Below are 17,785 nucleotides of genomic sequence, written 5' to 3'. Positions count from 1 at the left end.
ACAAGCGGTCAGTACATACTTTTATTCACAACTAGTCCATAATTAAATTATGCCAGTTTGTTATCATCAGCCATGTGATTCTGCTTCCTCAGGTATGGTGTATTCAAAGAAGAAAGAAGCAAACCAAACAAGCAAACAAGCAAAGATGGAGGTGAATTTATAATAATAATCATAGTAATATTCCCATAACAATATTAATCTTAACAGAAGATTATTTTCTTCCCTGGTGCAGAGATAACCAAGGGTTTCAGCAAAAAGGGATAAAAATTTATTGTTTTGCTCTACTAAAGTGAAGTGATCAGCCAAAGGCAGAATTTCTATGAAACCAATTTGGTTTAGAAATTAAGTATTATTTTCTTGCCCTTCTATACAATCTCAAGTGGTATTTCTTTAATGATCTGGCTTTAATATGGGAAGATACCAGGCTTTTCCAGATCCTTGTTAGATGGTAGATTAATATGAGCATGTACATGTCATGAAGGTGCCAAACAAAGCCGGCTGACGTTGAGACTGGACGGCACTGCCCCACCTCAGCTGCCAGGAACATACATTTTAAATAGTGCCTGCTGTGCCAGGCATATAACAAATCTGAAATCTATTTGACAAGCTTAATAGAAGCTTAAAGTAGAGCTGGTGAAAATGGATCCCCAAACACCAAAAACATTGCTAGGCCAGAGCTTAGAGTTCTTGTATAGCTTATCTGTGAATCTTGGGAGGCAGTTTAAAGATAGTTATTTCTCTTCTTCTCTTTATTTCTTTTCCATCATACTTTCCTCAACATGGCAGTAAATAAATAACTTCAGCATGAAAAAATATGTTTACATATCTTATTGGGTTTTGGGAAATATAAACCACCCATTCCCATCAAGGTAACTAGAAGATATATATTATATATATCCTTGAATATAAAATATGTGATCATAGCTCACTGAAGTATTGAACTTCTGGGCTCAAGTGATCCTCCTGCATCAGTTTCCTGAATAGCTGTGATTACAGGCACGTGACATCATGCCTGGATAATTTTCTTATTTTTTTTGTAGAGACGGGGTCTTGCTATGTTGCCTAGGCTGCTCTCCAACTCCTGGCCTCAAGGGATCCTCCCACCTTGGCTTCTCACAGTGCTGGGATTACAGGCACGAGCCACCAGGCTTGGCCAGTTAAGAAGATATTTTTTAGCCACTTCAGGCACTAAAAAGATAGGATGTCTATTAGTTCTAAATCCATGATGTATACGCCACATAGAATATACATTGTCCTCAGGGCCCACATATGCCCTACCTGTAAACTATTCAGCAGTCTTTCGGTTTGCGATCATTTTACAGCATCCTAATTAGTATGGTTTGTGGGAAGACTTGTCTTGGGGATTATTTATACAAATGTCTATGCTTAGCCACTATCCAGTTGTGAACAAAAGTAAATCGACACTTTGTAAGACATATGCAACGTGGTCATTCATTCTGCATGCATTCAAACCATTTCGCAGCATCACTGCATGCATTATTTATAATTCTCGCCTATGTGTTGCTGATTTGAAATGAGTTCAGAGTCAACTGTTTACAGGCTAAGTCTCTTACTATCGGCTCTTGTGATAGAAAGGATGAATTAAGGCTGACAAAGTATTACTGGCAAGAATCACAGATATGCTTCTGTGATGACTTGTTTAGAGACAGCTTTCCTTTAGTGCTGGGCCTCCATTCTTAATATGGGCATTGATAATATCATCAGTGTAGTTCTGAGGTTTGCTTCCAGGATGAACTTGCATTTGAAATTGGTGGATTGTGTTTCTTTGGGGCCCAGTGGAAGTGTGTCTGTACCCACAAGGATGTTTCTGCTCAGCAGTCTACACCTGACGCTCTGTCATAGCTGAACCACTTCAGCGACGTTACCTGTAGCCACCAGCTGCTCTGGTCCTGGGTCTAGGATTTTTTTTTTTTTTTTTTTTGTCACTAGAGCTTAATCTTGGTTCCACATTTAATAGAGAATAATTATAAAATATATGATAACTTTTTGGTTATTATTGCATTCTGATGCTCTACTGAAAAAATCATGTCATATGTGTTTGTGTGTGTGTATGTGTGTCTATGTGCCCGTGTGCACATGGGTCCATTCATTTTGAAATCTGAAACTGTTGGTGTTCACTTCAGTATGCAAAGCTTCGCGTGCGCGCGCACGCGTGTGTGTGTGTGCGCGTGACTTTTTTATTTTAAAGAAAGAATCTCCTCTGGGTCAGGCGATTGCATCCCTTTGCCTTCCGGAGGTGTGGTGTTTTTCTCTCTCTCAGTGTGCTCTTTCACCCCATCACAGAAATTTGGGAAACTGGAGCTGAAGCAAAGGGGTAGAGGAGAAGAGGGCAAAATCAGCAATAAAGAGCTCAAGAACAGTTCTGTGAGGTATTTGCATTTAAGTGTGACAAAGTAGAAATTTTAAAATCCAGTAGAAAAATAGACTCTAACAGGAGGTAGCTTCTGACTCTGTGTGTGTGTGTGTGTGTTAACTCGTCCCCTAGGAGTCATTCATTGACACCTGAATTAGTATTTTACATTTTCCTTTAAAATCATTTCCAATTAATGGAAATTTGAATAGTGTCTTTTTTTTTCTCCTTTTATAGCACCTGTATCTACTCTGAGTTTCATGGTGGCATTTGAATACAAACAACTATGTCAAAGATGTACCATCCTTACAAAGTATCTGAGATATCTCAATTCTTGTAATTATGTAATAATATACAAGTTGTGGAGGGAATAATATAATACTTACACTTAATTGCTATATGTATGGTAGGAACAAAAATAGACTATTGCATACATTATTTCTTTTCTGCCCCCAAGATAAGTTTTAAAATGACCTTTTAAAACACTCTTGAAATTATTTTACACTGTCTATCAACTTTTGAAAACCACATCAGTGACTTACATCTGTAGGCATTGTCTTTAGCACAAAACACAGTGCCTTGCTCAAAAATTGTCAATGGTTGTAGTGTGAATGAATAAATGAGTGGATGGATGAAGAAATCCATGTCTCTTGATCCAAAAAAAGGAGTGGCGAAAAGCCTAGGAACAAATGAGATGGCGGTAGTTTTTCTAGGGTCAACTACTTCAATAAGCGTGATATGAGCAGCTGGTCATTGATTTTGATCACTGCATGTCCTAGATTAATATTTCCTAATTACAGATCCGTGGTTTCCACTCAGTGAATTCCTGTTTTAACTTTCCTTGCCCTCATAGTGTAAGAAAAGTCTCCAATGACATCCAGCTGCTCTTTGCCTAGAATTTTAGTGCAGAAACAAATTAGATGCTTAAAATGGATTAGAATGTTTCACCATACATTGGCCTGGGACGAATATCCTGCTAGGAGCAGACAGCTCTAATTAGAACATGCTCCTGTGGCAGGGAATTTGATTAGAGGTGAGAAAGTTATAAATTCTTCATGGGAAGAAACTGTCTCATAAAATTAAAAATTACCTGTATTTCATGGATATTTTCTCTGCCTCTTCTCCCACAGTGTGGCTAATGGTAAACACTGTGATACAAAGGTGCATTAGTAACCATGTAAAAATTAAGTTGGTTAACAGAAAATAAATTATAGCTATTGTAAAATCTTAAATTCAAAAATTAAGACAGAGGTTAAAGACAGTGCCGAAATGCAGCATTTGTATTTTGCAGTTGGTTTGCATATAATCCTTTTGTGACGCACACATATATAAAAGCACCTCCTTTTTCTATTTATCCTTAAAGAATATGTGGATGAAAATGCAAATCAAAGCCACAAGACATCATCTCATACCTGTCAGGATGGCTATTCACCAAAAAACACACAAAAAAACAAGTGTTGGTGGGGATATGGAGAAAGAGGCACTCTTGTACACTGGTGGAAATGTAAATTAGTACATTAACTATGGAAAACAATATGGAGGTTCCTAAAAAATTAAATATAGAACTACCATGTGATCTAGCAATCCCACTTTTGAGTATAAACCTCCCAAAACTGAAATCAGGATCTTGAAGATATATCTGCACTCTCACGTTGATTGTAGCATTATTTACAGTAGCAAAGACATAGAAACAATCTAAATGTCCATGAAAAGATGAATAAAGAAAATGCAGTATATACAAAAAAAAACAGTATTTGTATACACCAATAACATTCAAGCTGAGAGTCAAATCAAGAATGCAGTCCCACTTACAGTAGCTACAAAAAAAATACTTGGGAATACCTCTAACTAAGGAAGTGAAAGATTTCTACAAGGAGAACTACAAAACACTACTAAAGAAATCATAGATGACACAAACAAATGGAAAAACATTCCATGCTCATGGATTGGCAGAATTAATATCATTAAAATGGCCTACTGCCTAAAGCAGTGTACAGATTCAGTGCTACTCCTATCAAACTACCAATGCCATTCTTCACAGAATTAGAAAAAAACTATTCTAAAACTCATGTGGAACCAAAAAGAGCCAGAATAGCCAAAACAATCCTAAGCAAAAAGAGTAAAGCTGGAGGCATCACATTATCTGATTTCAAACTATACTATAAGGCTACAGTAATCAAAACAGGATAGTACTGATACAAAAAACAGATACATAGCCCAATTGTAATAGTATAGAGGGCCCAGAAATAAAGCTGCACAACTATAACCATCTGACTGCTGACAAAGCTGACAAAAATAAGCAATGGGGAAAGGACTTCCTATTCAGTAAATGGTGCTGGGATAACTGGCTAGCCAAATGCAGAAGATTAAACCTGGACTCCTACTTTTCAGCATATAAAAAAATTAACTCAAGATGGAGCAAGGATTTAAATGTAAGACCTCAAACTGTAAAAAAATCTAGAAGAAAACCTAGGAAACACCATTTTGGACACCAGCCTTGGCAAGGAATTTATGGCTAAGATCCCAAAAGCAATTACAACAAAAACAAAAATTGATAAGTGGGACCTAACTAAAGAGCTTCTGCACAGCAAAAGAAATTATCAACAGAGCTAACATACACCCTACAAAATGGGGGAAAATATTCACAAACTGTATCCAATAAAGATCTAATATCCAGAATCCATAAGGAACTTAAACAAGTCAACAAGCAAAAAACACAACCCCATTAAAAAGTGGGCAAAGAACATGAACAGACACTTCCCAAGAGAAGACATACAAATAGCCAACAAACATGAAAAACTGCTCAACATTACTTATCGTCAGAGAAATACAAACCAAAACCACAATGAGACACCATCTCACACCAGTCAGAATGGCTATTACTAAAAAGTCAAAAAATAGCAGATGCTGGTGAGGCTGTGGAGAAAAGGGAACACTTAGACGCTCTTGGTAGGAATGTAAATTAGTTCAGCCACTGTGGAAAGCAGTTTGGATGTTTCTCAAATAACATAAAACATAGCTACCATTCAACCCAGCAAGCCCATTACTGGGTGTATACCGAAGGGAAAATACATCATTCTACTATAAAGACACATGCCAGGTATGTTCTTTGCAGCACTATTCAAAACAGCAAAGACATGGAATCAACCTAGATGCCCATCCACGGTGGATTGGACAAAGAAAATGTGGTGCCTACATACCATAGAGCACTACGCAGCCATAAAAAAGAATGAAATCATGTCTTTTGCAGCAACATGGATGCATCTGGGTGCCATTATCCTAACCAAACAAATGCAGCAACAGAAAACCAAATACCACATGTTCTCTCTGATAAGTAGGAGCTAAACACTGGACACTTGTGAACATAAAGATGACAAACATAGACACTGGGGACTCCAGAAAAAGAAAGGGAGGAGGGGGAGCGAGGCCTGAAAAACTAGTGGGTACTATGCTCATGGATCATTAATACCCTAAACCTCAGCATTAGGCGATATACCAGTTTAACAAAACTGCACATTTACCCCGAGTCTGAAATAAAAGTTGAAATTAAAAAGAAAAAAAAGGCCAGGCGCGCTGGCTCACGCCTGTAATCCCAGCACTTTCGGTGGCCGAGGTGGGCGGATCACGAGGTCAGGAGATCGAGACCATCCTGGCTAACACGGTGAAACTCTGTCTCTACTAAAAATACAAAAAATTAGCCGGGCGTGGTGGCGGGTGCCTGTAGTCCCAGCTACTCGGGAGGCTGAGGCAGGAGAATGGTGTGAACCCGGGAGGCGGAGCTTGCAGTGAGCCGAGATCACGCCACTGCACTCCGGCCTGGGCAACAGAGTGAGACTCTGTCGGAAAAAAAAAATGTAGTATATACAAAACATGAAATATTTTTCCAGCCTTAAAAAAGAGACCCTGCAAGGCCAGGCGTGGTGCCTCACGTCTGTAATCCCAGCACTTTGGGAGGCCGAGGTGGGCGGATCACCTGAGGTGGGGAGTTCGAGACCAGCCTGACCAACATGGAGAAATCATGTCTCTACTAAAAATACAAAAATTAGCCAGACGTGGTGTTGCACACCTGTAATCCCAGCTACTCAGGAGGCTGAGGTAGGAGAATTGCTTGAACTGGGAGGTGGAGATTGCAGTGACCCAAGATTGCACCACTGCACTCCAGCCTGGGCAACAAGAGTGAAACTCTGTCTCAAAAAAAAAAAAAAAAAAAAAGAGATCCTGCCATTTGTTGTAACATAGATGAACTTGGAGGATACTAAATGAAATAAGCTAGGCACAAAACGACAAATAGTGCATGATCCCATTTATGTCACGAGTCTAAAAGAGTCAAATTCATAGAAACAGAGAGTCGAATGGTGGGTATCAGGGCTGGGAGGACTGGGCAGCAGATAGATATTGATCTAAGGGTCCCTAGGGTGACTTACGCAGGGTGAATAAGTGTGGAGATCAGCACAGCACAGAGCATATAGTTAACAAAACCGTATTGTATATGGAAACGTTTATGAAGAGGGTAGACTTTATGTTAGATGTTCTTGTTATGTACACAAAAAGAGAGGGAGGCAGGAACCTTGGCCGGTGATGAGCAAGGTTACGGCAGTACTTCCGTGGATGATTTCCGATATATACTTATCTCCAAACTCATCAGGATACATACATTAAATATATACTGCTTTTTCGTATGTCAATCATACTTCCATTAAAAAACAGAAAAAAGAAGGAAAAAAGTATGTGGATGGAAATGACATGTGACAATAATAGTAGTAGTGGTCACTGGAGCACTTAGTGATAGTATTTTGAATATGTCCCAACTTACAGATATTCTGTTTATGCTGGTTCCTGTATACCTCTGATACTTCCTTCTGCCTCAGTTGTACATCTCATTTCCCCCAGCTCCAGCTGTTTCTATGTAAATTGAGGAATTCAAGAGTGAAGGAAATTCTCTAGAATCCCCATGCCCTAGCTTCCCCTGCAATTGAAGAGATTATATGTGAAGGAAGTGTCTCTCTTACTTAAATGCGTACCCAGGACATTCAAAGCAGATCAGGAAAGGCTTTAAGAACACTGGCACTTCAAGAATTTGAAGAGGAAAAAAAACAACTAAAACCTACAGCTTCTCTGTGGAATTGGAGAATCCTGCTTTTCATCAAAGACTGAAGAGAATTTGACACCTTTCAGAAGCCTATAAATAGTGAATATGCATTGAGCAGGATGAAAGACGTTCCAGACATGACAGTGCACCCCCTAGAATGATCGACTGACCTCTGGTTCCAAATTATGGACTCTCAGCTCTTCACAGCTAACCCAGTGGTGAGGTGGTGTGGGGGTGCAGTCAAGGGCTGGGTGGCAGAGGAAGGTGTTCCTGACTGCCTGTGCTGGGTGGGCCTCCACTTACCTGTGTCCTGTCAACTGCTGCCCCTGGCATCTGGGAGACACCAGCTTCTTTCATTACTTGTTATTCTCCTATCGCCAGACTTAGTCCTAGGGCAGACATTCTCAATGGAGGATTTTGCCCTTCAGGGGACATTTGGCAATATCTGGAGACATTTTTGTCACACGGGTTGTGTGTGTGTGCATACACGCTTGTGTGCACACATATGCACATGTGCTACTAGCATCTAGTGGTAGAGGCCAGGGATGCTACTCAATATCCTACAATGCACAGGGCAGCCCTTAACAGCAAATAATTATCCAGCTCATAACATCAATAGTACCAAAGGTTGGAAAAAACCTTCTCTAGGTAGAAACAGCAAAGAATAATCATTTTATCTCTTTGTGGAAATCCTTTCTCCTCCCAAGAGCATCCTAGTGTTTGCTGCAAGTTAACTTCTTTGGGAAACAGACTCTGAGATGAAAATTTTTAAGGAAGATGTTTATTAGGAAATAATTTTAGGATTAACACCTGCGGGAGGGAGGAGATGAAAGCAAGACTGGCCCGCAGTTGAGCTGAAATGAAGATCCAATGAAGGACTTAGCCTAATCTACCGAGAGCTCTGGAGCCGGAATGACCTTTCAGAGCTGCCCCACGGGGTGAGCATATTGGTTAGTCGGTAGCTGTGGGCTTGGGTGAAGCAGTATTCTTCAGCTGAAGCAATCCTCAAAGAGGACTGAGAGCTGAGAGCCCTGTTCTATCAGTACTCCCAGCTACCGGGGAGATAATGCCTCCTGGAGAGGAGGATCCAGGTGGGGCACCCCACTGCCCTCCGCATTTCCTGCAGACCCCCTTGGTGAGGCTTTTGCAGCTGATGCTGCCGCCATACAGAGGTCATCTTTATGGAGTTCAGATACTGATTCTAAGGTTCAGCTTTGTGATGCTTTAAGACCTTCAAGGTATTTCAGGTGCTACTATACCTTGAATTAATGTATCCACATACAAAAATGCAACAGTTTTTATTTTAGGGATACAGATATGCCCAAATTAAACAGGTAGATTACTAAGAAATAGGAAGATACAAGGCAAGGAAAATGAAAATGTATTTATTATCTATGATATGTTAAACTGTGGTAAATATTTCAAAAAATGAGTTTTGCAGTTTATTTCTAATATCATTTAATTAATAAATACTAACATCACATATGATACTAGTTATTTAGGTCTTTAATTAAATCACATACAATATTAAAGATTTCAACTCTGTCTCCTAAAGTGGATATCATCTATTTATAATAAAACTTTGAGTATTACTATATTACTCATATAAATTTACTAAAAATATATTGACACTGAATCTATCTCAATGAGTAAAAAAGTAAGAAATACATTGTTTTGTTCCCTGCCCTGTGTCCAAGGGTTTTCATTGTTCAGTTCCCACCTATGAGTGAGAACATGTGGTGTTTGGTTTTCTGTCCTTGTGATAGTTTGCTGAGAACGATGGTTTCCAGCTTCATCCATGTCCCTACAAAGGACATGAACTCATCTTTTTTATGGCTGCATAGTATTCCATGGTGTATATGTGACATTTGGGTTGATTCCAAGTCTTTGCTATTGTGAACAGTGCTGCAATAAACATACGTGTGCACATGGGGGCCTGTCATGGGATGGGGGGAGGGGGAAGGGATGGCATTAAGAGAAATAGCTATTGTAAATGACGAGTTAATGGGTGTAGCACACCAACATGGCACATGTATACATATGTAACAAACCTGCACGCTGTGCACCTGTACCCTAGAACTTGAAGTATAAAAAAAAAAGAAATACATTGTTTTTGGTATAGAGACATTTACAACCCATCAGGATGATGAAAGGAGAATATAAAAAGTAGTATGTATGATATACCCCGTGACCAGTATGAGTATTGTTTGGGGACTCACTATGTTGGGTTAGGGTGATCAGAGAAAACTGCAAGGAGGAAGTATCCAGTGAAATGGACCTCAAGTGTAGATGGGCTTTTGACACGTAAAAATGGATGATACAGGAGGTTATCTGAGGCACAGGAAAGAGAAAAACATGATTTAAACAGAGATGTACGTTTTGGAATAATGTTATTTAGAGAATCGCCTTTTCTTCTACTTGACCTGTCTGTTAAAAAAATAGAAACCACCAGAATAAGTAGTTTGACAGTTTTAAATATTTAATATAAAAATATACTTTCTTTGAAAGCCTATTTTCTCCATCATTATAGATTTGTGCTTCAATAAGTAATTGTATCTTCTTAAATCCTTGTGAATGTTGTGATTAGATATGGAACTCGAACTGGAGAGGGATTTATAAGAGATAAAGGGTTTTACTGGCAATTAAACATGTATCAGAGCCCCAGCTCAGGCACTGTCAGGGTGGGTCAGAAAGAACAAGTTAAGGTCAGGAAACCAGGCCGACCTAAAAGTCAGGAGAATGGCAAGTGTCACAATATGTGAATAAGACTTGTTTATTTAGGAAATCTGTACAAAGAAATACATATCAGGTTTGAAAAGCAGCTATTAGTCTGTGGGGTCCTTAGAGATGTGGTACAAGCACTATTAGCCAAAGATACTAACCTATTTTGAGAGTATTCAACTAACCAGTTGTCGAAAAACCTCGCTGGAGATTCAGCAGTGGGCAGTCTGCAAATGTGCACGAGAGGCAGTGTATTCGTTCCGGAGTCCAAAACAGAACACACGGCGAGGAGAAATGAGGAGCAGTATATTCAGGAAATAGGGGGAAACACTTGTAGGCAAGTATTCAGCTATCCAGAACAAGGTTGGAACACAGTGCTCTTGGAACCAGGTATCAAGCCAAAACAAAAAACAAAAAACGAAACCAACAAAAACAGTAAACTAGTTTATCACCAAAATTTAGTTCTGAGAATCTGATTTAAGGCTGAAATAATTGGATTGCTGGTCTAGGGCCAATAGAGCTGGGCCTGAGCTCAAGCCTCCTGGTAGACAGGCTCGAAGAGGTCCCCAGTGATCTCTGCCTCCTGGTATTCACACCCTGGTCTGATCCCCTTCCCACAGCTGTGGGTGGCACCTGTGACTTGTTTCTAACCAAAAGAGTACAGCAAAGGTGGTGGCATGTCACTTCCATGATTATGTCACATAAGATTTTCACTCTTGCCTTACTGTGCCACTCTCCCTATCGCTGCTGTCCTATGTCACTTCCGTGATTATGTCACATAAGATTTTCACTCTTGCCTTACTGTGCCACTCTCCCTATCGCTGCTGTCCTATGTCACTTCCGTGATTATGTCACATAAGATTTTCACTCTTGCCTTACTGTGCCACTCTCCCTATCGCTGCTGTCCTATGCCGGCTCAGATGGAGTAACGCTGCCATATAGCCCACATAGCAAGGAACCAGTGGCAGCTGCTGGGCAGCAGCCAGCAAGGACCCGAGGTCCTCAGTCTGATAGTCTGCGAGGAACTGAAGCCTCCCAAGACCCCCGTGAGCTTGGAGGTGACCCTCAGATGAGACCCCAGCGCCACTGACACTGTGATGGCAGACATGTAAGAGACGCTGAAGCAGAGGAGGCAGCTAAGTGGCGTCCAGATTTCCAACCATAGAAACCTGCGATAATGAATGTGTGCTGTCTGGAGCCACCAAGGCGTGGTAATGTGTCGCACAGCAATAGATGGCTGACATAGGCATTGAGTTGGTGGTGGTGAAGCTAACTGAATAGAGGGAGTTTAATGGCCTTGAAGGCAAAGGTTGGTGAAAAGAGAGAAATAGAGAGTTGAGTCCTGTCTGTATGATGGTCACTGTCAGCAGCAAGGGGACAGGACACACCAGCTCCCCAACCCTTCTCCTCTCTCTCTGTTCCTGCTGGGATATCTCCATTTTGTGATGTACACTTTCTGAGTGCAAGGCTGTGAATCAACAAAAGGGTAATGTAAGGAGGCCAAGGTCTCCTTTTAAACAAATATCAGGTCCAGTTTCCGTGCTATTACATGGAAATAGAGTTTTGGATTAAATGCAATTGTGTAAAATCCAGTTGGAATTGTTGGAACAAAAACAGAATTTAAAATTGAGAATCAGAAACATGTTTAGTGTTCTTAGTGAATTTAAAAATAAACCTTTTGTATGTTTGTAAGTCCTCATATTTGCTTGATTCCAGTTTTGTTTTTCCTCTCTACTCTTTAGTGGAATCGGTTATTTTTCATGTAGACACCTAGAAGAGCAATGCGGAGTCTTGATCTCCAAAGGTATTCCACTCTAACAGCTTACTGCAGAAAAAATGTGAAATGCTTTTGCTTTCTCTATAAAACAATACCGTATTTTAGGAAATTGGTGGAAATGAGGAGTCTATTAGATACTACCACAAAGTCTGAGATTTAAATTATATGCCTCGTTCTTTCACTGATTCATTTTGTAACCTTGGTAAACTCAGCCTTTTCGGCATGTGTGTTTGCTTTCAGAAATAAAATGTTATGTAAATAGAAAAGGTTTTAGAAAAATTTTCAGTGTATTGTACTGTTTGAATATCTATTTGAAAAAGTTTTATCTTAAGATCTAACATAAGACCAATAACCATATATATCATATTAGTTCTGTTATAAAACTTTGTATTTTTCTATATTAATAACTATTTCTAGGTGCCCAAGATTAAAAGCTCATTTCTTTTGTTTAAAATTTAGTTACAGGAGTGAAACGTCTCCTGTGCAATGTAGAATTGTGAGTACTTAGAAATGCTTGGCAATTAGATTTCTAAAAATTGTCTATTTTTATAAACATTTTTTCCAATTTTACAATAAGTATCTTAATTAGACATCTTAGTATGTTTGTAACTTTTTACTCTATTAGAGCCTGCTTTCATTTATAGCAAACAGGCAAATTTTGCAGTATTGGGATATTTTTTATAAGATTAGAGAAGAGGAAAAAGAAAATGAAACTAGAAAACCTAAATTAAAACTTTGACTAAATCAAATCAGAAGTCATTTTTCACCTAAAATAAAAGGCCTTTCCGTTACAACAACCTAAATTTGGTAAGAAATCTATAGTGATAAATAACTTCTTTTCAAAGTATACTGCAATTGACATTCAATGTTTCTGGAAGTTGGTTATAAACAACTTCAAACAAAATGTTCCAGAGACTTAGGCTCTCGTAGACTTTAAATGGTTTTGTTGCAAAGAGTTCTTGCAGACTGATGAATGGAGAATTCTGAGATCGTGTCTTGAGAAGTCAAGATAATGTGTATGCCTACAAGTTACTGGGGGGAGGAAAAGAGGAAGTGGAAATAGTTAAACTAATAAAAATTATTATTGAAAAGGAGGGACTCTTCCCTAACTCATTCTATGAGGCCAGCATCATCCTGACACCAAAACCTGGCAGAGATACAACAAAAAAAGAAAACTTTAGACCAATAACCTGAAGAACATCGATGCAAAAATCCTCAACAAAATATTGGCAAACTGAATCCAGCAGCACAGCAAAAAGCTTGTCTATCACAATTAGGTAGGCTTCATCCCTGGGATGCAACATATGCAAATCAATAAATGTCATTCATCACATAAACAGAACTAAAGACATAAACCACATGATTATCTCAGTAGATGCTGAAAAAGCCTTTGATAAAATTCAATATTCCTTCATGTTAAAAACTCTCAATAAACTAGATATTGAAGGAACATACCTCAAAATAAGAAGAGCCATAAATGACAAATCCACAGCCAATATCATACTGGATGGGCAAAAGCTGAAAGCATCCCCCTTGAAAACCAGCAGAAGACAAGGATCCCCTCTCTCACCCCTCCTATTCAACATAGTATTGGAAGTTCTGGCCAGAACAATCAGGCAAGAGAAAGAAATAAAGGGCATTCAGATAGGAAAGGAGGAAGTCAAATTATCTTTGTTTGCAGATGTTTGTTTGCAGATGACATGATTCTGTAACTATAAAACCCCATTGTCTCAAGTCCTAAAGCTTCTTAAACTGATAAGCAACTTCAGCAAAGTCTCAGGATACAAAATCAATATGCAAAAATCACTAGCATTCCTATACACCAATAGAAGGCATGCAGAGAGCCAAATCAAGAATTAACTTCCATTTACAATTGCTACAAAGAGAATAAAATACCTAGGAATACAGCTAACAAGGGAAGTGAAGAACCTTTTCAAGGAGAACTACAAACCCCTGTTAAAGGAAATCAGAGAGGACACAAACAAATGGAAAAACATTTCATGCTTGGATAGGAAAAAATCAATATTGTGTAAACGGCCAAACTGCCCAAAGCAATTTATAGATTTCTATTTCTAATTCCAATGCTATTTCTATTAAACTACCTTTGACATTCTTCACACAATTAGAAAAATGTATTTTAATTTAATTAGCTCCCATTTGTCAATTTTGGCTTTTGTTGCCATTGCTTTTGGTGTTTTAGACACGAAGTCCTTGTCCATGCCTGTGTCCTGAATGGTATTGCCTAGGTTTTCTTCTAGGGTTTTCAAGGTTTCAGATCTAACATTTAAGTCTCTAATCCATCTCGAATTAATTTCTGTCTAAGGTGTAAGGAAGGGATCCAGTTTCAGCTTTCTACATATGGCTAGCCAGTTTTCCCAGCACCATTTATTAAATAGGGAATCGTTTCCCCATTTCTTGTTTTTGTCAGGTTTGTCAAAGAGCTTCTGCACAGCAAAAGAAACTACCATCAGAGTGAACAGGCAACCTACGGAATGGGAGAAAATTTTTGCAATCTTCTCATCTGACAAAGGGCTAATATCAAGAATCTACAATGAACTCAAACAAATTTACAAGAAAAAAACAACCCCATCAAAAAGTGGGCAAAGGATATGAACAGACACTTCTCAAAAGAAGACATTTATGCAGCCAAAAGACACATGAAAAAATGCTCATCATCACTGGCCATCAGAGTAATGCAAACCAAAACCACAGTGAGATACCATCTCACACCAGTTAGAATGGCCATCATTAAAAAGTCAGGAAACAACAGGTGCTGGAGAGGATGTGGAGAAATAGGAACACTTTTACACTGTTGGTGGGACTGTAAACTAGTTCAACCATTGTGGAAGTCAGTGTGGCAATTCCTCAGGGATCTAGAACTAGAAATACCATTTGGCCCAGCCATCCCATTACTGGGTATATACCCAAAGGATTATAAATCATGCTGCTATAAAGACACATGCACATGTATGTTTACTGCAGCACTATTCACAATAGCAAAGACTTGGAACCAACCCAAATGTCCAACAATCATAGACTGGATTAAGAAAATGTGGCACATATACACCATGAAATACTATGCAGCCATAAAAAAGGATGAGTTCATGTCCTTTGTAGGGACATGGATGAAGCTGGAAACCATCATTCTCAGCCAACTATCACAAGGACAAAAAACCAAACGCCGCATGTTCTCACTCATAGGTGGGAATTGAACAGTGAGAACACATGGACACAGGAAAGGGAACATCAAACACCGGGGCCTGTTGTGGGGAGTGGGGAGGGGGAAGGGATAGCATTAGGAGATATATCTAATGTTAAATGACGAGTTAATGGGTGCAGCACACCAAGATGGCACATGTATACATATGTAACTAACCTGCATGTTGTGTACATGTACCCTAAAACTTAAAGTATAATAAAAAAAGAAAACTGTATTTTAAAATTCATATAGAACCAAAGAAGAGCCTGAATAACCAAGGCAATCCTAAGCAAAAAGAATAAAGCTGGAGGCATCACGCTACCTGACTATACTACAGTGCTACAGTAACCCAAATGGCATGGCACTGGTGCAAAAACAGACACATAGACCAATGGAACAGCACAGAGAGCCCAGAAATTAGACTGCACACCTGTAACCATCTGATCTTTGACAAACCTGACAAAAACAAGCAATGGGGAAAGGATTCCCTATTTAATAAATGGTGCTGGGAGAACTGGCTAGCTATATGCAGAAAATTGAAACTGGGTACCATATACAAAAGTCAACTCAAGATGGATTAAAGATTTAAATGTAAAACCCGAAACAATAAAAACCCTAGAAGATAACCTAGGCAATACTATACAGGACATAGGCACAGGAAAAGATTTTATGATGAAGACACCAAAAGCAATTACAACAAAAGCAAAAATTGACAAATGGAATCTAATTAAACTAAAGAGCTTCTGCACAGCAAAAGAAACTATCAACAGAGTAAACAGACAACCTACAAAATGGGAGACATTTTTCACAATCTATGAATCTGACAAAGGTCTAATATCTAACATCTATAAGGAACTTAAACAAATTTATAAGGAAAAAACACTTCATTAAAAAGTAGGCAAAGGACATGAACAGACAATTCTCAAAAGAAGACATACATGTGGCAAACAGACACATGAAAAAAAGCTCAACATTCACTGATCATTAGAGAAATGCAAATCAAAACCACAATGAGATACTATCTCTTGACAGTCAGAATGGCGTTTATTAAAAAGTCAAAAAACAACAGATGCTGGCAAGGTTGTGGAGAAAAAAGAACGCTTTTACACTGTTGGTGGGAGTGTAAATTAGTTCAACCATTGTTGAAGACGGTGTGGCAACTCCTCAAAGACCCAGAGAGAGAAATACTATTTGACCAAGCAATCCCATTACTGGGTATATACCCAAAGGAATATAAACCATTCTATTGTAAAGACATATGCATGTGTATGTTCATTGCAGCACTATTCACAACAGCAAAGACATGGAATCAACCTAAATGCCCATCAATGATATACTGAATAAAGAAAATGTACATATATACCATGGAATACTATGCAGCCATAAAAAAGAAGGGGATCATGTCCTTTGCAGGGACATGGATGGAACTAGAGGCCATTATCCTTAGCAAATACAGGAACAGAAAACCAAACACTGCATGTTCTCACTTGTAAGTGGGAGCTGAATGATGAGAACACATGGATACATAGGAGGAACCAACACACACTGGGGCCTACGGGAGGGCGGATGGTGGGAGGAGGGAGATGATCAGGGAAAATAACTAATGGGTACTAGGCTTAATACCTGGGTGAGGACATAATCTCTACAACAAACCACCACGACACATGTTTACCTGTGCAACAAACCTGCCCATCCTGCACATGTACCTCTGAACTTAAAAGGTAGAAATTAAAAAAAATTATTATTAGCAAAAAACAAAAACCAAAAAAATCATTGACTTTTAATGTGAAAGAAAATTATTTTTAAAATACTTAGCATTACTTTGGGAAATAATTTTAGATAGAATAAAGTTACATGTATTTTATCCAATTTGTACTTATACATAGTCATGTGCCGGTAACGTGTTTTGATCATCAACGGACCACATATATAATGGCAGTTCTGTAAGATTATAATGGCGCTGAAGAGTTTCTGCTGCCTAGTGACATCGTAGCCATCATGATGTCTTAGCACAGTGCATTAGTCCTGCGTTTGTGGTGACGTGGTGTAAACAAACCTACCGTGCTCCCAGTCATCTGAAAGACTAGCACGTACAAAGACGTACAAACGACTAAATTACTGGTTTATGTATTTTCCTATGCTACATTTTTATTGTCATTTCAGAATGTACTCTTTCTACTTATATTAAAAAGAGTGAAGTGTAAAACAGCCTCGGGCAGGTCCTTCAGGAGGTATACAGAAGAAGGCATTGTTGCCATAGGAGATGACAGCTTCACGCACGTTACTTCCCCTGAAGACCTTCCAGTGGGACATGATGTGGAGGGGACGACAGCGATGTTGATGATCCTGACCTCCTGGAGGCCTAGGCTAATGTGTGTGCATATGTCTTAGTTTTTTTTTTTTAATTTTAAAAGTAAAAAAAAGTTTGAACATAGACAAAAGCTTATAGAATAAGGATATAAACATAGAAAATATTTTGCACAGCTGAACAATGTTTGTGTTTTAAGCTAAGTGTTTTTTTTTTTTTTTTTTTTTTTTGAGACGGAGTCTCGCTCTGTCGCCCAGGCTGGAGTGCAGTGGCGCAGTCTCAGCTCACTGCAAGCTCCGCCTCCCGGGTTCACGCCATTC

The sequence above is a fragment of the Nomascus leucogenys genome, chromosome 7b (assembly GCF_006542625.1).
Source record: "Nomascus leucogenys isolate Asia chromosome 7b, Asia_NLE_v1, whole genome shotgun sequence".
Lineage (NCBI taxonomy): Eukaryota > Metazoa > Chordata > Mammalia > Primates > Hylobatidae > Nomascus > Nomascus leucogenys.
Note: the sequence above shows the minus strand (reverse complement) of the source record.